Consider the following 25,209-nt stretch of genomic DNA (forward strand, 5'->3'; position numbering starts at 1 on the left):
ATTGAAAAAATGTGAATTAATAACAAATAATAATAATCAACAATAAAATACCAGAAACTCAGTGAATGTTTTGTGAAATATCTTGAAGATATAAAAACTGACGATTTTTTTATGTACCTAGCAGTGGTATTTCGCCAAGTACTGGTGTCGACAGTATTGACATTATGTAGCTTCAAGCATTGGAATGACTAGTAAGTGAAATTGCAAAAACCACTCAAAATGCATAATAAAGTACCCTTTTGAATTATAAAATATGATAATCGTGACGGCGCGATTGCAAGCTCCTCCGCAAAATCCAATCTCATTACTGGAATTTTCAATATTGTTGATACAAGTAGGAGAACTGCTAGTAAGGGCACTTCTGCGTTTTTTTTTTTCAATTATTATCACTCAATTAATCTCTATTTGATTATACTAAAATGAACTAGAATAGAATTAATTAACGTTTGTTTGAAGGTGGTTGACAATGTTTCGTAGTGCATTTCATTGGTTGGTATAGAGACTTTCCACGACAAAAAAAGCACTTAAAATCATACAGAGAAAACTATCCGAAGATGAACACCTGAAAGATAGAACGTACTTACCGATACAAGTAATCATGGAATTACTAGAAAGCTGTGTACGAAGCTGCTACTTCCAACCGAAGGATGAATTCTTTACGCAAGATGAGGGACTGCCAATGGGATCGCCACTTTCACCGGTTATAGCCAATATTTATATGGAGTGGTTTGAAACTCTGGCCATTGAAGAAGCCCGCAAAAATACGTTGACGATACCTTCATAATATGGAACTATGGGAATGCAGAACTAGACACCTTCCTGAAGCACATCAACAACGTAAGTCCTTCCATCACTTTCACAGTGGAGAAGGAAGTCCACAACGAATTGTCATTCTTAGACGTAATGATGAATAGGGCCGAAACTAAGTGGAAAACATCTATATACCGAGAATCCACTCATACGGGACAATATCTGAACCACCATCGATCGACTAAGAGAGGAATCATCGAGACTCTAGTAGACCGTACTTTCGGGCTCTGTTATACAAAGTGAGTTCACGAAAAGGAACTAGGCATCATCAAAAATGACCTCCAATAGAAAGGTTCCCCCAATGTGATGGTGGAACAGATTTTGGCTAGAAGACAGCAAGAGCTCCACAAGGAAGAGAAGCCGTCACAACCAGTAATTGTACTTGCCTAAATCAGAGAATTATCGGAAAGGATAAGAAGGATTGGGTCCAAGTATAACATCAGGACCTGTTTCAGATCTGGGAACACTATCCGTAGCAGCCCCACAAAAACCAGGCCACCAAACGCGGACTGCGATTCCAAGAATTGCATTTACCGGATACCCTGCGAGTGCGAAGAATCATACATCGGTGAAACTGAGAGGCCATTGAAATTTCGCATTTCCGAGCACAAGAAACACACACAGCTAGGAGATATCACCAAATCAGGAATAGCAGAGCATGTCTGGACTCATCAAGTGGTCTCAACCTGAAATCATCCACAAGGAGGAACATTGGTTTAAGAGAAAACATATGGAAACCTATAATCAAACAAAACACGACCAAACGATCAGCTTCCGCTAAAACCGATGAAGCGGAGAGAGGGAAGAAGGGATAGGTGAAAACAATGGAATGACTTATAAATAGTCAGATCTCCAGTTATCACCCGAAGACGATTGTGGATACTAACAATCGAAACGTAAGCCAAGCCAAGTTACTTGGCTTGGAATCTTTCAATTTTTAATTTTCATTCCTTGTTAATAATTTTTAATTTTCATCTCGTGTTAATAGTTCAATTTTTCGATTTTTGCATGTACTCTATTTCACTGTAATTTCAGTTTTTTTGCTTGATATAATTGTTATTGATTAGGTAAACTTTTTAACTTTTTATAGATTCTTTCAAGGATTTCAAATCAATTTATATCATATTAGACAATGGAAGTCCGAACCAATTAAATGCAGAATATATTAATCCATAAATGAGCCAAAAACAAACTGTTGAACAATCAACTTTTACAAAAATAACTAGATCAGAACAAATAGGAGAAACACATAAATATGTGATATAGGAGTACTTTGAAGTTTAAAAAATTGTCAAAGTATTATTCAATATTTTTCCCTGAAATATGTTCCGGATGCATATCTTCTACTTCATCGGAAAGAACATTGTATAGTTTGAGACCCAGAACAGTGAAGCAATTTACTGTTTGTGATTAATACATCTTGATTCTTATGAATGTTGATTACTTCAATAATATAAATACCAATCAGAGTTAGAGTTTGATATCTTTTGAAGAGATCTCGACAAAATTTTCTTAGTGAACTGTTGGCTACACAATGAATAATACTTTTTTGGACAGCACATATTTCTTTCGATGAAGTAGACAAATTGTAATTGCATAGCTGAGTTTCGATTGTACCTCAGCATGATAAAACATCATCAAATCGTGATATACTTGAGTTTTGAAACTACTGGCTTATATACTCAAATAAATCGGAATAATATCGAACTATTGCGAATATTTGCTGTCTACCTCATGAGGTTTTTTTTATTATAGTATTTGCGAGCTGAAAAATAAATCTTGTTCACTTTTCTGAGTTATGGACAATTAGTATTGATTAATAGCTCATTTCTATTTTATTTGTTATTTTATTTTTTGTTTCATATGAAATCAATTTCCTTTTGCATGTGAATGAAAAAGTGATATAATTCATATAATTGTATTGTTAAGTTTTGTTCTATAAATGTCAAACTGTTGTGCAATAAACGATATTATTATTATTGTTGTCAAACGTCGAGTATCCAATTCTCATTAGAAAACCCTCATTTGACCAACAACAAATGAAAATGAAGGACCCAAAGAGATTTCTGCAATGTATCTTGAAACTCAGATCTTAATTAGGAGTAATACTTAGAAATTTTCTACTTTGAATAAGTTAGATATCATCTATTCTCAGGTTTAGGTATTTAGGTTAGTCAGATTACGTTTCTGTCTAGTATGAAAAGCCTGGTATTATTTTTGAAACTGAAAAATCGAACGCAACAAAATATTTATTTCGATAATTTTTCTACAAAATAGTAGACATTTGGGACATGTATAATTTTCTAAGTCATTTCAAAAGAAATTGAACACCTATGAAAGATTCAATTATTCTAATTGTTAAAAATGTTGCCCGTTAACGTCAATGCATTTTTGTATTTTTTCGGAGCATGCCCACATAACATTCACTAGTTGAGTAGAAGTAATTTCGTTGATGGCTCTCCTCACCCTGTCTTCAAGTTCCTCGCAATTTTGAGGTCTTCTATGAGCATATACTGTATTCTTCAAGTGAACCCAAACAAAAAAATTCATTGGCGTGAAGTCTGGTGATCATGGTGGCCAACGAACTGGACCATGAGTACCAATACAATTGTCCTTGAAGGTTCTAGTAAGATGCCCTCGGACTACATTCGAATTATGTGAAGATGCTCTATCGTGATGGAAATACATAATATGACGTGTCTCTAGGGATGTGTCTTCAATAAAATTCTGGATTTCATCATTTAAAATTTGTGGGTACCGGTATTATTATTATTATTGTCAAACGTCGAGTATTCATTTCTCATTTGAAAACTCTTATTTGATAAGAAATTGAAATGAGGGACCCAATGAGATTTCTGCAATGTATCTTGACACTCAGACCTTCATCAATAGTAACACCTAGAAATTTTTTAGAGGTACTTTGAACAAGCTGGGTATCATCTATTCTCAGATTTAGATTAGTTAGATTACTTTTCTGTCTAGTATGAAAAACCATATATCTGATTTTAGAGTCGTTCAGGAAGAATGAGTTATTTGTCAACCAGCTATTGAAGATATTTGTGGTGTTATTAATCATATTTTGCAAATGATTATTAGACATTGTGAATTTCATCACTAATTTTCAATCCTTTATCGTACTATTCTTAATGGTAATTCATTATATTTTTCATTGTTAACTGTCTACTGTTCCAGGTAAAAATGAAGGGAGTTCATTTATATAAATGATGAACAACAAAGATTCCGGGACAGATACTTGGGCGACACCTATGTTGTTTAGATGTAAATAATCATAACTCTAGTTGACTATATTGGTAATAGTACTCATTGAAAAAAAAAAACGACAGGCCTATTGGCAATTCCAGAAACTTTCCATAAATAATATTGTTTATTACTGTGTTAAGCAGATACAAATGCAATACGCATATATACAAACGGCTCAAAAACGAAAGAAGGCTCAGGATGTGGAGTGTACTCCAGATCACTAAGCCTGAGGATTAAGTGGGGAATGGGAAGAAATACCAGCATGATCCAAACAAAACTGGCTGGTATCTCAATCGCCACAAAACAAATAACGAAGAAAGGAATTTCTGGCAAAAACATAATAATCTGCACTGACAGCAGACAAGCCCTATTAGCCTTGAACAGACAACGTATAACCTCAGGGCTAGTATACTGGAGTGTCACCAAGATCTAGCCAAATCCTCGGTAGATAATAACATCATCGTGAGGTGGGTTGAAGGGCACGACAGGAGTAAAGGCAATTGTATTGCCGACTCCTTAGCCAAGGAAGCGGATGGACTAAGAATCTCAAGACCCAATGGCACCTACGGCCTGATGACTTCGACAATTGCGGAACTAGTCAAATGTTACACCCATGCTCAATCCTTAAAGAGATGGGATGGAATCAAAGGATGCAATATTGCCAGGATCAACTTGGGCGACCGTGGCAAGTTGACGCCGAAGAAATATCTGGCGATGACCAGGAAAAATCTACGCTTAACAGTAGGATTTCTGACTGGCCACTGTCAACTAAGGAAACGTCTCCATAATATGGGGCTAGTGAACACAACTCTATGCAGGATGTGTGAACAGGAAAATGAGACTATCAGGCATGTCCTGTGCGAGTGCCCGGAGTTATCGTCAATAAGAGAGTGTGTGTTCGGCGAGTCTTGGCCTACACCTGCCGATATAAAGGAGATGTCTCCCAGTGACCTGTCCTCCTTCCTGGAAAGGACAGGATGGACGATGACACAGGAGGACAACTCCTCGGGAGGATGTACAATGGGTCATATGTGGCCTAATTGCTGTGGGCTTACACTTACCCTCCCTACTCTACAGATACAGAGATTGTGTATTACTAGCTTTAATGCTCTACTGTAATTGAAAAAAGGAAAATTCGAAATATAAACCGATGATCATGTTTTTCATAATTGCAAATAAGCCCTTGCAGCCCGTTCGTTCCCATGCACTGAATTTAAATAAATTAAATTGATCGAAAACAAAGGGTAGACGGAATTGAGAGAGAACGGCAATAAAGGAAGGAAAAACAAAAAATGAAATATTTTCCAACGTCTCGTATCAATTTAATCATAGCCAACATGTATTTTGAATTAATGAATTTGCAGTTGATGTGTGAAACCGAAGCCGTGTGTTCAATTAAAAAATCCTTTGTTTCTAAGTTTAATAAGCACTCTGCTCACTAAACACGCTCCTCTATTGAAATGCCATAGACTTCGCACGAATAATTCTAAATGCAGTTCACTACGATGAATAAATAATATTCGACATTCATCAGAATGGAGCCCTTCATTTATTTCTATGCCACATGAACTTCACCCCGCGCCACTTGACAAAACTCAATTTTTATTACATCCATCGTGTTCCATTAGGTATAAACTGAATAAGCCGAGGGTTTTCTTTAAGGAAATGAACAACGAGTTTTGTTCATTTTCCTAACCAAATACAAGAAACGTTTGGACGATAATAGAAAATTTATTGAAAGAGTTTGAACCGCGAAGTCAAAAAAAATATCTTACTGTTGTTACAACTATAGTTCAAGTAAACGGTATAGTTCAACCTACCTTCCAACAGCTCCCCTTCAATAATATAACAACAATAATATAACAATAATATATATATATATATATAGATATATATATATATATATATATATATATATATATATATATATATATATATATATATATACAGAATAGTAGGTTTTCCAGAAATTGCCTTTCATTTGATCGAAATGGAGAATTTTGGTGCTAGTATGATTGACTGAATGATCATTATCTAGAACGTGTTGTGTGAGTGCACAAGAATTTCGTTTTAAATTTTTATAATTATTTTTATGAAGAGCTATGCGGATTTTCAAATTGTTTTTTGTTTGACCTATATATATATATATATATATATCTTATCACAATTGTTGCAGGGAATTTCGTAAACTACATATTTATATATATATATATATATATATATATATATATATATATATATATATATATATTAACTTTTTTTCGAAAGCTTCTGATAAATTCCTCTTCCATATTCTCTGTATTACTGTCACTGTCGTCATTTAAATCAATAATGAATTCATTTCCACCATTAATATGGAAGTGTCCAATCTCCATATAGTCTTTTTCAACTAAAATTATTTCTCAATACTTTTCTGCCAGTCTTCTTCGGTAATATTAGATACTTCTTCTTTAATTAGCTGTATTACCTTCTTATCAAACTTTGGAAAATTATTTTTACGCTTGATGCTTTGTTTCAATTTTCCCCAAATCATCTCGATGGAATTGAAAACACAAAAATAGGGGGGAAGTCTCAGTATGGTGTGTCCATACTTTTCAGTAATAGGTACTCTCAAGAGCACACACTTTTTCGAAAATTTGCCTGTAAAACTTCAAGTAGTTGGTTTTTGGTATATTAATCTTCAAAATACAAATTGTTGTCCAATGAAAAACTTTGTATTTCATCTTTCCTCGAATTTTTATCCAGTACTTTGATGAGCTATCGCGAATGATAGGAACCGTTGTCAAGAAGTATTACACTATTCGCATCTAAATTTGGGATCAATGTGTTCTCAAACCATTCCTCGAAAATAGTATCTTTCATGTTTTTATGATAGTCAACATTGCAGTCCTCAAGTTTTTTTTTCACATAATTTCAATGAATTCGGAACCCATCCTTTACTTCATCCGCGATGCACAATGATTAGTCGTGATCCTTTGTTTGCAGGCATGTTAGGCGTACATATTCTCGAACCATCAGTCCACCCTTTCTTAACTGTGTCGTGAGTGTCATACCAAGTTTCCTCCAAATAGAGATATTGCCATTGTTCTTGTCTATATTTAGTTATTTGTTCTAAGTGTTTCTTACGCAATTCTACTATTCTTCTACTTTCCATAACTGATAGACGTTTGTTTATTATTTTAAATGAAAAGAGAAATGAAAATTCCTATGTTTTTTAACACTTTCATTTGTAACTAACGTTACTGCAGTTTCGTCCTATATGGAAATTTTCAAACTTAAACAGTTTATTGTTCAAGTTTGAAAATGTCCATATAGGACGAAACTGCAGTAACTTTAGTTACAAATAAAAGTGGTAAAAAACATAGAAATTTTCATTTCTCTTTTCATCATGATCTCCTACCACATAGTAACGGCTACATCATATCAATGTATTATTTTAAATCTAAATCCTAGTTTCTTTATCCGAATCTAAAGAGTTTTGTCACTGCAGCTCACGTTATGGCTGGAAGTTTTCAATTTCTTCCTTATGATTTCAGTTGTAGAAATCTCATTGCTTTTGTAACAGTCGTATATTGTTTTTCAATGATTTTATCAGATGAACATCTAAAGCTTTTGGTAATTCTGTATCACATCGCGTCTTGCGTCCATAAGGTTTGTTTTTGACTATTTTACGTACAGTTGAGAAAGAAATTTTGGTCAAATCTGATGTTGCTTGTAATAGTTTGTTTCCCTCGAAATCAAACTTGAGATGTAGATTCATGTATACATTGAAACATACTCAAATGTTTCAATATTCAAATGCATCCGAATCTTATTCACTAGTATCTCTTGTTCACATTGTTCACCATTGCTATTGGAATCACTACACTGGAAAAGGTCTGCGTTGTTATCACATTCCTTATTACTACCAGTACTTGTTTAAGGACGCCACATTTTAAACAGATAACAAAAATTTTGAGTAATTATAACTGTACCAATATCGAATTCCAACAGACAAATCGCAATCAGTTCCTAAACTGAACACCACGGCGATAACCGTCCCCGCGTTCTCGATTTCTATTCGTCACCGTATCATGACTTCAAATTTCATTTTATGACTCTTTAGCCAAGCTTAAAACTCGGTTGGTATGAAAAATATTCAATACGGACCGCCAAGTCTACAGTCTACGTAGACTACTACGTACTATTTCGCTTCCGGTTCATTTAGACCTTTGAGAGTGCCGCAAATTAAGAAAGCTAAATATCAATATTTAATTTTTCCAATTCATTTTTTCAATTTGTAGTCAAAATTTATCAATACGAAAAGTTACTGACTGATTGGACTTTTCAGTATTTTATATTACGCAGTAACTTTTCGGGGTGAACTTTTCATTTTGCCCTTTATATACTACACTTCAGCAGATTTCCTATTGATTTATCTTTAATTTTTTCAGAATGTGGGAGGTTATAAACCCAAAAAAACAAGTATTGACTATGCCATCATTGTTTAATTTTGCAAGTTTCTAACATATCGAGTTAAAATATCGTAAAAGGTGGATTAAGAAACTTCAAAAGGTTCTAGCTTTAATTTTTCTCTGTTACAATTCGAGAAAACTAGACTCTTCCTACTAATGAAATTATTTCATTAAATTGTTGATACCTTTATTATATGTATTTTTTCATTCAAAATTAAAGATTGAAAAAACTTATTTTTTAATATCTCTGGATATGTTACTATATATTTTTAATTATTTTCTTGCATCGAATTAACTTCAATTGAATATATTTCCTGTATCACGAACACCCTGTAAAAGTAGTCATTTCTTCATAAATTTCTTTTCTTCGCGACAAAAACTCTTGGGCTCAGTCCGAATTCGAAACAACGTACGTTTATTAGATAGCGATTCTTGGAGAAAATCATGAAGATATCTGCCTAGTAAATGTTCATAACTATCATGATTGATTTTCGCAAAAGTGCGGATTTACATTTCAAAGACTGTGAGGGGTTTAATATTTTGTGTTTTTTAAGCGAATTCAACCCATGATTCAATCGAGTTTGGATTGAGATAATAATTGATTTCAAAACGTCTCCTGTTGCGCTAGGGATTTCGACACAAGGAGGTAAGCGTTCGACATTTTTGTTTAGAAATACATATACAAATATAAAATTTGAAAATACCTTGAATTGTTCATAATTTTAGACGTTTCATTTCTCACGGACCACGTTCCATATTTATAATAGGGGAGCCCAAGCAAGGATTTCGGGATTTACTAAAGCGCGGCAGATTATTATACAGGGGGATACCTTGTACCCGGTTGAGTACCTCCACCAAATATGAGCCCCATATATAAGGCCGCCCATGAAGGATAAAGGATCAGATTAGTAAAAAAAATTGATCATCAGAAATTCTCGAGCGCGTCAGATTGAGGTAGGGTGAGTTAATTACATGCTAAAAAGTGTGTATTCCAGTAATCTGACAATTTGAGAGTGACGTAAAGAAAGGGGAGGGCAGCAAAGTTGTAAAAAAATAACGTCATTTCGACATTCTCGAGCGTAGCTATTTTTTTAAATTTGAAGAATTCAAGGATAACAAAAAGTATATAATCTGACGATATCCGTAAGCCGTAATAACAAATATTCGTCGATAAAGTTTAATGCGTGCAGCTGTGTGATACCTATATTTCCCTCTCCGAGTTTCTATTCCTCTTTCACAATTTCTCTATCTATTACTCTCTCACTCCGTCCCCACTCTGAATTATGTTGCCATGGCGCCATCACAGCTGATGGCGCCATGGCATCGTTCGTGATGAAGATGATGATTAATTAATCAATTGATTATAAAAAATTTAATTTTTTTGAGCATTAAAAAATATTTTCTTATAAATACAAGTATTCTCTTTAAAAAAACATACAATTATTTATTTGCATGCTATTCCCTGAGCTTCTCAATTATATAAGTTCAGTGATTAAAAAAAAAAAAAAATTTTGTCAGATTAGGCGAATCCCTGTAGATAATCGTCAGATTATGAGACAGTACGTCTAGAACATAAAGATGAACCATATATATCTTAATCTGACGCGCTTGAGTATTTCGAAATGGCGAATTTTTTTGCACATTATAATAATGGGCACGAGTTTGCGTCAGATCGAAATCGTCAGAATATTGAATGAGATCTTTTTTTTTGTTACACTTAACATCCCGTCAGAAAATCTGACACGCTCGATTGAATTTTTTGTTTTCACTTTCAACCCTTACGTACAACCACCTGCATCATGCAAACGATCAGATTAACATACGAACATTATTAAAAATACGTAGGACATTGATGCTATCAATATCTGACGCGCTCGAGTATGTCCATGCAACAGTATTTTTTTACATATTCAATAATCTATAGCCGCTTTCCCCACCGATTAAAAGTTATATATTATATAACATTTTTTTCTTCTTATCATCTAAGCTTTGCGATCTAATATGTCTCTATGACCCTCGAGTAAATCCCCGTTTTGCATCGTGGGTTCCCCTACTATTATGAATTTCCTACACTCGTTGTGTGTCTAGAGGGAAGTTTTAGCCTGTTTTACTTCCTAAAGTGTTGCGACTACTTGGAGATTTGTATTGCTACACCTTTTCACCTGGTGAATTTATGCAGCGGACTTGGATAGTAGAATCGCCGAGGATAATTACTCGTAGAGTATTTTCTTTTCTTTTCAAACAATCGTTATGGAAGCAATAAACATAAGAATTGAAAGAGTATTTTGGGGTGAAGTGAATTATTCAAGGACAAACGAATGCCTATATTTTTCATTATACTAGAAATCTTTTTCATAGTTGAGAAGAATTGAATGATTGATGTATTGTCTGTTCGGTTCATGACATCGTTAAATGGTACATAAGAATCAGTTACATCACCTTCATGTTTTTCTATATCGTGATTATTTTTTTGTTCAGTGTTCATATATTAGGTAACACCCTGGGTATTAGTTAATGCTTGAATCTTGTAGTTATCTCTTGTATATTTTAGTGATTTTTTTTTATAAAAGCCGGTCAAATCACTTGGCGCCTATTTTGATTGTGAATCTTTTATTTTAATGGTGATAACTTCTTTGATACACGGCCCTGTTGGATGTTTCGAGTTGGTAACTAAATCGACCGTACTGAAACAAAAAAAATATAACTACTTTTTATCTAAAAATTAACAAATCCAAGGGTAAACGTAATAGATGAAGCAATAGTTATTACCTGTTTTGCTTGCCATACTAGTTTTTTAAATTTTCACAGAAGTCATAGCTTGATGGATAAGGCCGTTACTATGTACCTACTAGAAGATCACCATGAAAAGTGAGAAATAAAACTTTCTATGTTTCTTCACCACTTTTATTCGTAACTAATGTTGTTACTGCAGCTTCGACCCACGAGGTCATTTTCAAACAATTACAATAAACTGAAAATAAATCATAATGTTAGCCTTTTTATATCTACCTACTGTTGGTAGTAATAGAGGTCCTTAACTTAATTGAGTACCTGAAATTTGTTCAACTGTGACAATGTGGATACGCTAATTCAAAAACTGGTAAATAATCTAGATCGATTCTATTATGAATTCCTAAGAATTCCAAATAGGTAATTGAATTTCCAACTTTTGCTTCCAAAGTGCCAAATTCCAGTATCGTTTAGATTCGGAAACTTGTAAATTCCGGAGTTCATAAGTTTAAGAGTCTGGAGTGTAATAGTGTTTTTGGGGGACAATGTAGTCGAAATTTCGCAAAACCGTGTGTTGAACATGAAAGGTTCTTGTGACTAGGTAAAAATGATTCGACGTTTTCAAATCATTACTTGGAATGCAATCCCAAGTTTCCGAATCTAAACGATACTGAAAATTTTGCACTATGCAAGCAAGCAATGGTTGCAAACTAAAATTATTTGTGGCTAATAAGGTGGTTTGAGAAGTTTCCCACCTTACAAAAAAAACAAGACCCTTAAGTTGACAGATGTGTCGGGCTCACTCGACTAACGATGTAATTACCTTGCTTTTTATGGTGGTGGAGTATCTGTTAAGATATCCGTCTATATGTGTTGATTACCTTTTCAGTCTGTGACTCAATGTCATTTCTTCACGTCTGTTCACTATTAAATTCAATAAGGCGATTGTCCTTGAAATTACAGTTCCATTTTGGGTTGAATTATCGGGTGGCACAGTCAGAAGTATGGAACACTATTAGGATTTTTTCATATATCTTTTTTTATCCTAGCCCTTTTGATGCATAGAATCTTCACCAGATCCCGCATAGCTCTGGGAATTAGCATACGTTGCAAAACTAGCGGCCATTGTTACTAGTGTCTATAGCAATACATAAATTATAATTACTTCTTCATGAAAAATGGGAATTGAAACTTCTTAAGGTTTATACCACTTTAATTTGTAAATGACGTTATTGAAGTGTAGGACGAAACCGTATTGTATACTCAACCGAATACAATAAACTCTCAAATTCTATCTGATGGAGTCCATGGGTAAGTTTAGAGTGCAATTCCTTTAGATAGTGTTGCAGGATACTGCTTTTTGAGAACAGTGTTTTGCACTCTTCTTTCTTCAGCCAGATTACTCGTGCCTTCATTATCGCCTTCTCTTCTGCTGTTGTTTTTTCCTGTTTGTGATGTTGATGTATTTCGAAGTATTTTTCTTTCCTAGACACTTTTGTTTGAACTACAAGTTCTACGATGCTTGATGGTACTTCATTTTCAGTTTAAAGTAGTATGTGGCATGTCTAGTTGTACTTTTTTCTTTCAATGAATTGATGGATGTAGCTGTTACTACGTGGTAGATCATAAAAAAATCAGAATCAAAACTTCCTTTGTATATATGCCACTTCTATTTGTTATTGCAGTTTTGTCCTATAGAGACATTTTTAAACGAATACAAACGAAACTGCAACAATGTAAGTTACATATATGATGATGTCCTACCACGTAGTAAGCGGCTAAATCCACCAAATAATTTTTCACTTGCATGTCTTCACTTTCCAGAATATCCTTTCCTCATAACGAGCACAACACTCAATTATAGTTATTTAAAAATTACTCATGTTCGCCACTTATGAATTTTTAACCCTATTTCCCTATTTCGAATGCCAATGATTGCACCGTTCGCGCTACCTTACTTTGAGTCACCTCGTTTTGGGTTCAGTCAGTCATTTCAAAATATCATTCGAATAAATCCGTCAGCAAATTCGGGTTGTGCGGCCCGAGGCATTCGGTCGATTATCGTTTCTTCGCCCCCTTCACCTCGTTCTCTGGCCCTGAACACCTCATCAGTCAGAGTCATTACGAGCACAGATAATTAATTACATTTAGTCTCCCACCTTCCTAGAATTGCATAACATTAATTTTCATCCCTGCGACCCCCCTCCGTCGCTCCTATCCAACCCTTTCACAGTTACAATCCACAATTCTCATTCTGCGATTACAATGTGACCCACTAAAAGTACTTTCAAATGTACGTATATACAGGGTGATTCATCTACAAGCGATAATAAATTAAATCGGGAATGAAATCTGAATATTTGTATGTAGAGTTTTTTAAAAACTTGAATCCATCAATAATAGTTTCAGTGATGAATTTAGTGATAGCCTTTTCCTCAAACCGCATATAATGTGTGTAGACAGCGCCTGTACTAGTGGGAGTTGACCATTATTAATTTGTAATCTTCAACACTGCTCGAACACACATATAGTGCATTTCTTTAATGTCCCCCCCCCCCATTTTATTTTTTGAACAGGTCGACTCAAAAAATTGCATTTAGGGATAATGAAATTAATGCATAAATACTTTATTTTGAAGTGAAATTGACAGATGAAACTTTCAAGATGGTCACTGGGCGCCATCTGGAAAAAAAATTAAATGGAAAGGGTGGTTTTTCGACACATCTTTTTGAAGCTCCTGAAAAATGCTTCACAATGTTAGAATATAATGTCAATATCTTCAACTACTACAAAATGGCGGAACTTGTAATAATTGCCTAAATACATTGACGTTTAACTACATAATATGAGGTAATAAGCTTGAGGTCAGTTCAGAAGATGCTCGAAATGGTTGCCTTGAACTTCTTGACATATGAACAGCCTATCCGATATTTCACGCCGCCATTTTCGAACACAGTAACGTCCATATCTCTACAAATATTTATTATTCTCTGCCGTATATCCAATATTGGAGCACATTCAGTTTCGTACACCTTTTGATTCAAATATCCCCATAAAAAAAGTCCAAAAGTGTCAAATCTGGCGAGCGAGCTGGTCATTCTGTGGAACCTCGACGGCCAATCCAACGACCGAGAAAAGTAGTACCCAAATAGTGTCTCACTTGTCTGGAGTAATGTGGTGGTACTCTATCTTTTGGAATACAATATCCATATCGAATTCATTAGGATTCGCTTTGACGATTTCAGTCATGAGAGGATCCACAGTAGTTCCCAGCATATTCAAATACAGTTCCCCTGTTAAATTTTGATCAATAAGTAGAGGTTCTACAATATAGTTTCCCAATATTCCAACCCATACGTTATTTTTTTCTGGATATTGGGTATGTGTTTCCCGGAAAACGCGAGGGTTGGTGTCACTCCATTAACGTCACTAAAACAAATATTGTGGAGATAGGTAGGATGTCTTGCAATGGTTTCCGTCATGATTTCGCAAAATTCTGTTCTTCGATCAGGGTAATCTTCAGTTAATTGGTGTACCACTTTAATTTCTTATGGATGATACCTTCTTTTTCAAAAGTCTCCACACAGTAGAAGGAGAGACCTCACAAACATTCGCGATGGAATAAGTAGACTGTTCAGGATTTACCAATTATTTTCACCTGCTGTTCTTCCGGAATGGACGGATGACCTGGGGGCTTTTTGTTATGTACACTACGGAATGTTGTGAATTTGGATACAAGTCCCCTCAAATATTTTCTACAGATAGGACGATTCGAAAAACGTTCATTGAAAATCCTTTCGGTTTCGTGAAAGTTATGTGTCGCACCGTACATAAAAATCCCTTCAATTTTTACTTCCAATGGACGAGAATTGACCATTTTAGAGATTGTTGACGTGGTACCTTTCTACTAGTAAAACCGAAAACTAAATGAGAATATTCTAATTGAACAATGATGTTCATTGTCGTTATAATATTTTTTGTCATTTTTACAAACAAAAAATAACTTGATGAACCTTATCGGGTTGGTGGAATTGCCATATGGCAGATGAAGAGGAATATTTCTAGAAATATCGATATTAATGTGTTTGTCTTCAGGAATTTATTGAATGTTCCGCCATTTTGTAGTAGGTGAAGATATTGACTTCATATTCTAGGGTTGTGAAGTATTCGTCAGGAGCTTCAAAATGATGTATCACAAAACCCCTCTTTCCATTTAATTTTTTTACAGATGGCGTCCAATCGCCATCTTGAAAGGTCATCTGTCAATTTCATTTCAAAATAAAGTGTTAATGCATTAATTTCAGTATCTCAAATTTCATTTTTTTCAGTTGACCCGTTCAAAAAATAAAAAGGGGGGAACATTATAGAAATGTACTGTATAATTAGTGGGATGATTATTTACACAACTCAAAGCACAGGCAACCCTTAGCATTCAATATTGGATAAAGGGGTACGAACCACATAGAGTTCCGAGTTGTCTTGAGGAACAGTGATCCACCAGTATTAAATAGCTGCAGTAATCACTGGCAAGAAACAAGATAATGAGACGGTAAAAGCGACATTAATAACCATTCACAGTAAGGAAAAGAAAATAATCTTTAGAAAAGTTCAATAATCATTCATAAGAGAAATATCCAAAGTTATCATAATTTTCAGAAAAACAGTAACACTATACTAGTATTACATAATTATAGAGCGGAAGATTGCTAAACCAGTATTGTTGAAAAACAACATGCTTGTCATGAGGATAACTTTTCATGATCATATCATTTTGAAAAGAGTCTTCCTTTGGAATAAGAAAACTAGATCCAAATAGTGACCAATATTTTCGAAGAAAATATATTCTTTGACAATTGATTTTGAGAGATGGAATGGAACCTTAAAATTTGTATGTTCGACGAATTGAAGGAGTTATCAATAACTTCTAGCCTACTCTAAGAAAATTTCTCCATTATGTCGCATGTCAAAACAGTAAAAGAGTATGGTGAGAACTACTTAGAAAAGTAGATGCCATCTTTGATCTGTGCTTTCAACAGAAAGAAGTCTGCTGGTCATTAGTTCATCATTTGTAATATGTGGCATATAAAAGGCAGCCTAATAAGTTAGATTTACCTATATATTGGAGGATCATCTCAAACGGTTACGAAATAATTTAGAGATTCTCTTTGGTTTTCTGAAGGGTCTCATGGATATTAGAGTTTCTGTTAATACTTGTGAGGTGAATTTTATTCTGAAATTTTCAACGGTGAGTGAAAAAAGTATGAATTGATAAATTCTCCATTGACACCACTATGTAAAATGGGGACAAAATATGTGTCAATGTATATTATGGAATTGGCCGATACTTGATGAAAATCCATGACTAACGTATTCCTAAAACACTTTATTGTGAGATTTTCACTTAACAGTTCTACAAAACGCTGTTTTTGTAATTGTGATAGAAATTGATGGATAAATAAATATTGTTTGGGAAAAATGAAATTTCCGGTAGAATATTTACCATATAATTAGAGATTTCTGTAAATTTTGATTCCGAGTCATAGATAATGATAAAAATAAATCTCAGCAAAATGTTAACCATGCCGTGAATTCTCAAAAGTATTTCAAAAGACACTCAACCTTATTTTATTGAAAAAAAACTGACATAAAAACACTGACTATTGTTTTTGATAATTTCATGTGTGATTTCACATTTATTTCGGTAGTATCATATTATGTTCCATATACAGTGTGTCCTACCGATAAACACATCGATGTATAATACATGGAAAACTATAGATACATAGGATAATTATTGAAGTTCGACAGCAGACAGGAAGATTCCCAACCCAAACCATTTTTCAATTTTACCCATTATTTCTGACAAATTACCTAAACCTGAGTTTCAACGTTTTTTATATTTTTGTAATTCAAAAATGACGTTTGACGTTTCAAAAATTAATTTGCCTCATAAGAAAGCCATCATTATTTTTAAACTGTTTTTAACGACAAAACAAAAGCACTAAATAAAAATCCTTAGGGCGCCTCCAGAGCGATGCCTGTGCGAAAGTAACGATTAACATTAGATTTGAATCGCTGGAGATTAAATCCATTTGGAAAAAATTTTTCAGGTAGTTCATTCCTCATAAACGCAGTTTTCCAGATGAAAGAGTTCTTGAACAGTGAAGTTCGAGGTATACTGGGTTGAACCTCAAAACGATGAGCAGCCACAGCTACGTCGCGTATTTCTGATATGTACCGCTCTTGGTGGCATCAAATGTGCCAAGTCACTTCCTGTGGAAGTATCTATAGAAGAGAGACAAATCTCCAACCTTTCTTTGATGTTTCAGGCTATCAAGGTTGCACGTGATGTTCGCGTCTCCAATCAGGCGCATGGCTCTATTCTGGATGAAATCCAGCAATTTCAGGGTATGTTTGGGGGCAGAGCTCCATACATAAGAACAATATTCAGAAGAAGGTCTGATCTGAGCTTTATGAAGCATCAAAAGTTACTGAGGTGTGTACAGTTTTCTGGTTCGGAACAGTGTTCCAAGCTTTTGAGAAGCAGCCTTTGCAATTCCAGCGACATGATTGTGCCAAGACATATTGGTGTTCATTTAAACCCCCAACAAACTTATCGAAGCAGAAAGCGGAATTATCTGACCTGATATTATTATATCCGGTTCGAAGACATTTATCTTCTTGAAGAAAACCGATGCCTGGGTTTTTGTGGCATTGAATTGAACCTGGTTACTTTCACCCCATTTCGAAATCACTCCTAGATCCTCATTTAAGATATGCAACCTCCTGCTGCCGGTGAAGATGTGCCTCCGTAGCCGATGTCCTGTAATCCAAATGAAATGACGAGAAAAATGTGATGTCGTCAGCAAGGTCATACATTGGATTCTTGGGTTTTTTCAATAAGTCGTTGATATATAGTAAAAAGATGGTTGGAGACAATATGGATCCCTGGGGAACACCAGCGTTGATGGTGAAAGTATTCGAGAGATATCCATCGAAGGTCACTTACAGGGGACGTTTTTTCAGGAAGCTGAAGAGCCATACACAAAAATGAACTGACAAGCCATAACATCGTAGTTTGGCCAGCAAACCCTCATGTCACACACGGTCAAAGGCCTTAGAAATATCTAGCGCTTGCCCTGTTTGACACCCTTCCTGTTGACAGATTGATCTAAAATTTGGTACACACATTTAATTTCGATGAAAATTAAATTTATCAAATTCTGTATCAATGTGAATCCAAGATTGACACATCTACAAAATGGCGGGTTACATATTGTTTCACCAATATGGGTATCAATTGACAGGGCTTGATTAATAGAATAGGTGCAAATTTTAGATGGTCGCAGCTACGAAATGGCGGATTACACATTACCTTATGATACTGAGGCACTAAATGAACTGAACAGAATGGGAAGGATTGAGTAACAACATTAGAAACCAAAAACTTGAAAATAAAATAAGTAAAAAGTTGTTAAAACGATTTTATTGAAAAAAAGATAATAATGATGTAGATAATGTACTAAAACGTTATTCGGAAGGTCCTAAGTAGCAGCCATCACATCACTTTCCTCAGCAATCTACGGTATTGATCAGATAAAAATAATAAAATCGTTGGGCATAGTATTCACATATTTACTCAGGTTACGCTACGCCCGAAGATTTTATTATTTTATTATCCGATCAATATCGTAGATTGCTGGGGATAGTGGTGTGATGACTGCTACCTATGACCTTCCCAATTATTTTTCAGTTTTTAGTACATTATCCACACCATTATTATCTTTCATTTGAAAAAAACCGTTCAACATTAAATTTTTTTTTCAATTGAATAATTTGTCCTGTACTCCTAATTAGTCTACTCTGGTTAAATTTTTATGGCATTCCGGCAACTGTAAATAGGGTACACAAAAATAAGATCAGTATTTTTAATGGAAATACTCAAATGTTATAATACCGTTTGTTAATTGCATTTGATTCTGTAAAAATACAACTTCAAATACAGTGTATTTTTATTTAAGGAGATATAATTGTTGAAATTCTTGAAATATATTTTATATTCAGGACAAGTGAATATTCATTAACGTTGAGAAATGAATATCGATAAATTATCAACAGACATAATTTTGACAACCACAATCATGAAAATTTGAGCAGCTCTATTGTTTTTTGTTCCTAATTCGCACATTTGAAAAATGTTGTATTATAACCCGCCGCTGTTATCCATTAACTACAAATTAACCTATAAACGTAAGGATTCGGCACATAATGAACACAAACACATTAAAATGTCATTTCGTGATGGAAGTTAGCCCGATTCGAAGCGAGATTATATTCAAGTTAATGTAAGCAGTTATTTTATTCTTTGTTTAATTATCAGGAATATGAGATTCAATTAATTTCGTTAATGAGGAATAATTACGATGTCTATTATCCAGGCCTTCTTTATCAATAGCGACTTCTATTCAAATCGTGATCAATATTGAGTTTCCTGATTTCCGAGAACTGTAAAAATGTATTCAATCGTTAAATGAAGAGAAAAATCTTAGTGACATTGAAGAATTCAGTTAATATTTCCGCTGTAATGAAAAGCGGACAATCCTTCTTGAAACGGGTAACTGCATCCATTTAACATTGACATAAACCTATAGAATAGAATATGGTACAGTGTTGCCGGAGAACTTCAACACTTTCCAGCCTACTTCATTTGATGTTTGCGAGAAAATAAATAAATTGTGTACAATGCATTTCTTTAATGCCCGCCCTTTATTTTTTGATCGGATCAAAAATTGAAATTTGGGATAATGAAATGATTGCATGAACACTTTATTTTCAAGTGAAATTGACAGATAAAACTTTCAAGATGGCGACTGGGCGTCATCTGAGAAAAAAAATTAATTGGAAAGGAGAGTCTTGTGATACATAAGTTTGAAGCTCCTGACGAATACTTCACAAACCTATAATATGAAGTCAATATCTTCACCTACTACAAAATGACGAAACATTCTATAATTTCCTGAAGACAAACATCAATATCGATATTTCTAGAAATATTCCATTTTACTTGCCATATGACAATTCCAACAACGAGTCTCTTTCAATGACGTAAAGTTGACAAATTTTCGAAACTATTGGGTAAATTGTCTCGAATTTATAAAAAAAAATTGCTGATGAAAAGTTGAATCCTACTATTTCCCCCAGAAATTTCGAAGTTCATTTCGAAACACTGAAGTACACCATACATATTTTGTGCTCCTCTGTACGATATTTGTTTCAATTCCATTATAACTGTTTGAAGTACATACTTAACGAGAAAAAGTAATTTTTATTCAATTAAACGTATATAAATTCGAAAGTACATGTTTCGCATGTATTTGTTCCTTCTTGTAAACAGTTTTGATTTGATTTCCATTTCATTTTTCGAAAGTTTCCCACTTCCCATAAAATGATGGAAAAATTAAAAGATGTTAAACCCAAAAACTAATCTTTTCGAAAAAAAAAATCATTGTCTACTGAACGGAGAATCTGTCAAACAACATAAGCCATTGCTAGTTGAATTGAAAAATTGAAATTTCGTATGAGTTGTGAAAGAAAGTGAGTGCTACATTAATTGAGCTTGCTGAACTTACAAAAAAAAAATATTTCGGTATGAAACTAGAGCTCGAAACAAAGCATTTGTAATCGAATATCAGTGGTGTTAGGCTGAACCACTAGGGAATATCACTGCTTTCCACTGACCTTAAAAGACACTTCTGTGTTTAAGCATGGATATCTCTCTTCACGAAGACGTCATGTATGGAATCGACAGAAAACATGCGACGTAATTTAAAGACTCTCAGTCAACAATGTGCCTTTTCAGAGGCTCATTTTGTGGTAACTCTGCTACCATAGAATAGATAGAAATCACACCATCAACAATCGTCCTTGTGGACAGTGGATATGCGCGTCATTAACTTTGACTTGATCATAATCCTCACAAGGTCACGATTTGAATATAAACTCGGTGAAAATGAGAACGCAAAACTCTGAAAATGCTTTCATAAAAACATACACATTGAACTTTTTCTTGAGGCGAAAATTAAGGCTGTACTTTTTGTAAGACATCATACTATCAAACTCAAACATCTTTGATGGAACCCATGTAATATATTTTTAGTGCAATTCTGGATGAAAACAAAAACTGTTTCACACATTGACACTAGAGCTTGGGAAAAACACGTGAACTGCTGACCATTAGAAACCGTCAAGTTTATTATATTTATGTAACTTCACTAATACCTACTGATGTCATACGCAAGACGAAGATTAAAAATGAATTAAACCTATATCTATTCATGAAATTGTTAGTTGAAGAATACGCGTATTTTGTACTAATGATCGTAAACCATCTGTGCCGTCATTATAACTCTTGTAATTATTTTTCATTTATAATGATCTACGTTTTACAGAGGTTCATCAGCATAATTATCACAGTAAAATGTACCATATGCGACTTTCACAATATGAAGAAATTATTAAATAAAGCATTCTGAACATTAGGGTCTCTTATGACTATGCAACAAATGTTTATTACTTTCTAGGCAGTCCACGATGTTCATAATGTCACTTGATTTGTTCTCTGTTAACGAACAAAATACATACATTACATGATGAAGTGAGAACTTCTCATAAAAATCTCAAACTAGAACGAAATCATGAACTCAGATGTCTGAGAGTTAAAGCCAATAGTTGGGGATGTATGAATTGAATAAATATATATTATCCAATAAAATTATGTACCTTAGTCGAAAAGTAACAAAAAATATGATTTAATACATCAGTACCGCGAGAAATAATCAAAAACTTTCGGATTGAAATACTCAATTCTTCATCTTTTTTAGCATCGGTTAACAGAAAAACAGATTTTAAACTGATTTTTTTAAACAGATCGGTTAATTGGGTGGTTGTTCTCTGAGTTTTCATATAGCTCCGAAACAGTCCCATTGAAAATTGTGGGACAACAAATTGAGAAAAATCAATCTGGAAAACGAATTTAGAGATGAGCCATAAAAAAGCAATCTTCTTAGAGAATAGAAAAATGATTATTGTTAATAATTTTTGTAAGAACAAAACACAAGCACTACAGGAGAATCGTTAAGGCGCTCTAAGAGCGGTGCATGTGCGAAAGTAGTAATTCACATTGGATTTGAATCGCTGGAGATTGAATCCATTTGGAAAAATGTTCTCAGAAAGTTTATTCCACTCGAGCGCAGTTCTCCTAATGGAATATTTCTTAGTGGAGATCGAGGCGTACTGAGTTGAACACCAAAACGATGAGCAGCCACATTCCGTCGCTTACTTCTGATATGTACCGCTCTCTGTGGAATCAAATGTGCCAAGTCACTTGAACACTTCCCTTGAAAGTGTCCATAGAAGAGAGATAAATCTCCAACCTTTCTTCGATGTTCTAAGCTATCAAGGTTGCATGAGATGTATCTACTTGTCTCCAATCAGGCGGATGGCTCTTTTCTAGATGGAATCTAGCAGCTTCAGGGTAAAATCAAAATTATTTACTCGCACCCGCTACATAGCAGCCATACTTAGGATAGATGTACACGTAAACTGTTACATTGAACAAAATATAATAAAATGTCACAAACACTAATAGTTCTAAAGAACAGACAAACATGTGTAACTCTCAGACAACAAGTAAATAAAAAATCATCATTCAGGAATTCACTGATGGAGTAATAGCCTTTTGCACATAGAAATGTTTTCAATTCTTTTTTAAATTTTTTATGGTCCAGTTTTTTGAGATGTTGTGGAAGTTTATTAAATATCCTTATACCTGCGTAGTGTGGAGATCTTTCAAATGTCTTTAAATTATGCTTTGTAACTGAAAGTGCATCCGCGTTTCTTGTAGGATATGAGTGGTAATCCAAGTTTTTTGTGAATTTATTAATATGTTGCTTTACATATATTGATAATTCATATAGATTAATACAGGGAAATGTTAGAATATCACACTTGTAAAAGCGGCTTCACAGCTGTTTCTATTTTTTATATTAAAAATGAGACAGATAATTCGCTTTTGACATATGAACGCTCTTCCAGAATTTACACAATCCCCCCATAAAATAACATTATATGCCAAATGGGAGTAAATCAATGCATAGTAAGTATCAATAAGAGCCATCTAATTCACCGTAGACTTCAGTTTTGAAATTGCATAGAATACTGAGCTTAATTTCTGGCAAACATGCTGCATTTGGTCACTTCATGTTGAACACTGATCTAGATAGCCCCCTAAAAAGTTTGTATTGGTACTAGTTGATACAGCATCCACAGTTATGTTATTATGAATTTCTCGGCATTTGAAATTGATACATACGGTTTTATTCAAGTTCAAGATGGGATTATTTCTATTACACCAATTTTCAAATGAATATATAATGTGTGTAATAGCATTCTGTGCCTCTGGTATCTGCGCTGTAACCACTACTGAGGAGTCGTCTGCAAACCGTAACAGATCCTGTTGATGAGAACTCAGGCATATCGTTCTCATAAATAAGATGAACATTAGTGGCCCCAGTACAGACCCCTGAGGCACCCCAATATCATTCGTCATATAATCAGAACAACAGTTTTCAACTTTAACATAGGATTCTCTATTAACTAGGTATGACTGCATAAGTTCGAGCATATTTCCTCTAATTCCATTTGTGCACAGTTTTTGTAAAATAAAATCTAATTGTAGACTATCGAAGGCGCATGAAAAATCTAAGAAGATACCGGTTACATATTGTCCAGAGTCAATACCTTTATAGACATGACCCATGAAATCGCATAAGGCATCCTCTGTCGACCTTTCCGCACGAAACCCATATTGGGTAGAAGAAAGAACTCTGTTCTTGTCCAAAAAATTGACTATTCTATTGTAATAAGTCCGCTCAAAAATTTTTGAAAGAACATTTAAGACAGTGACTTGTCTATAGTTTTCCAAGTTGCTGTGATCTGATTTTTTGTGTATGGGTATTATCTTTCCTATTTTTAGACACTGCGGAAAAGTACAAGTTTCAAAACTCAGATTAATGAGATGAGCTAAAACGTCACAGATGAATTCTTTAACAGCTTTCAAAATTTTTACACTTATGTTGTCATCACCAACACTTTTTTATTTAATTTTTTGAATTTGATATGACCTTATCAACCTCTTCCGAGGTTACATAGTGAAGTAGAAGCTATGATCTACAGTAGTAGTTGATGTACATTGTACTGACTTGTCATTACCAAATTTATCATTCAATTTCTTGTGTATTATAGAGCTGAAGTGAGCAACAAAATAGTCTGCAATTTCATCAGGCTGATCAGTTTTTTTGTCTCCTACTTTCAATGATATTCTATTGGAATGTTTATTTTTTCCTAGTTCTTTATTAACAATTTGCCAGAGGGTTTTCTGTTTGTTTTCACTGTTCTTTATAATCTCATAGTTATAGTTCTTTTTTGCTTCAGTTATCAATTTCTTATAGCTTTCTTTTATTACTGTAATTTTGCCATTTGTCATATTCGTTTAGGTTTTTTATCGAGTTCAACATTTTTTTTTAAGTTTTACTTTTCTCTTTAATGCTTTTTATTACCCACCCTTTTAGTTGCACCCTATTTTGCTGTCTCACTCTTTGCAGGCAATTTGATTCAACTGCAAAGTTCAAATTGATAAGAAAATGTTTCATCGCGGTATTAATGTCATGTCCGGATTCACAGACTTCATGTGAATCCGGACGTGTTGTTTCGTCATGCTTAAGTTGTAATCTGATAAAACGTTTTTGAATTCCCAGCTTCTACTTACCTTGTCAGAAATATAAGTTATCCCTATTTTCATTTCACATGCTTAGGAGCGGAGCTCTATACAAGAGAACAATACCCTAAAGAAGGTCTGATCTGAGATTTATAAAGCATCAGAAGTTGCTGAGGTGTG

The 25,209-nt window shown here is 34.3% G+C and overlaps 2 protein-coding genes across 10 annotated transcripts in view; one reads left to right on the forward strand and one right to left on the reverse strand.

The window, feature by feature from the left end:
* Positions 1 to 25,209, reverse strand: part of pdm3 (POU-domain protein pdm3) — a 360,484-nt gene that overhangs the window by 102,206 nt on the left and 233,069 nt on the right. The gene's annotated exons all lie outside the window — the stretch shown is intronic.
* Positions 1 to 25,209, forward strand: part of LOC141484788 (poly(A) polymerase type 3-like) — a 62,602-nt gene that overhangs the window by 14,881 nt on the left and 22,512 nt on the right. For 3 of the 5 annotated variants that reach the window (XM_074180161.1, XM_074180158.1, XM_074180166.1), the window contains exon 1: positions 8,919 to 9,171. The exons of 1 other annotated variant lie outside the window; for it this stretch is intronic. The gene's annotated coding sequence lies outside the window, so the exon portion shown is untranslated. Of the gene's footprint in view, positions 1 to 8,918; positions 9,172 to 9,251; positions 9,485 to 25,209 lie in introns of those variants that run through there. One more of the 5 variants, XM_074180159.1, reaches the window with a different exon arrangement.

Source organism: Leptinotarsa decemlineata, unplaced genomic scaffold, assembly GCF_025532065.1.
Source record: "Leptinotarsa decemlineata unplaced genomic scaffold, Ldec_3_MD MMD2_tig00026294_RagTag_RagTag, whole genome shotgun sequence".
NCBI classification, from domain to species: domain Eukaryota; kingdom Metazoa; phylum Arthropoda; class Insecta; order Coleoptera; family Chrysomelidae; genus Leptinotarsa; species Leptinotarsa decemlineata.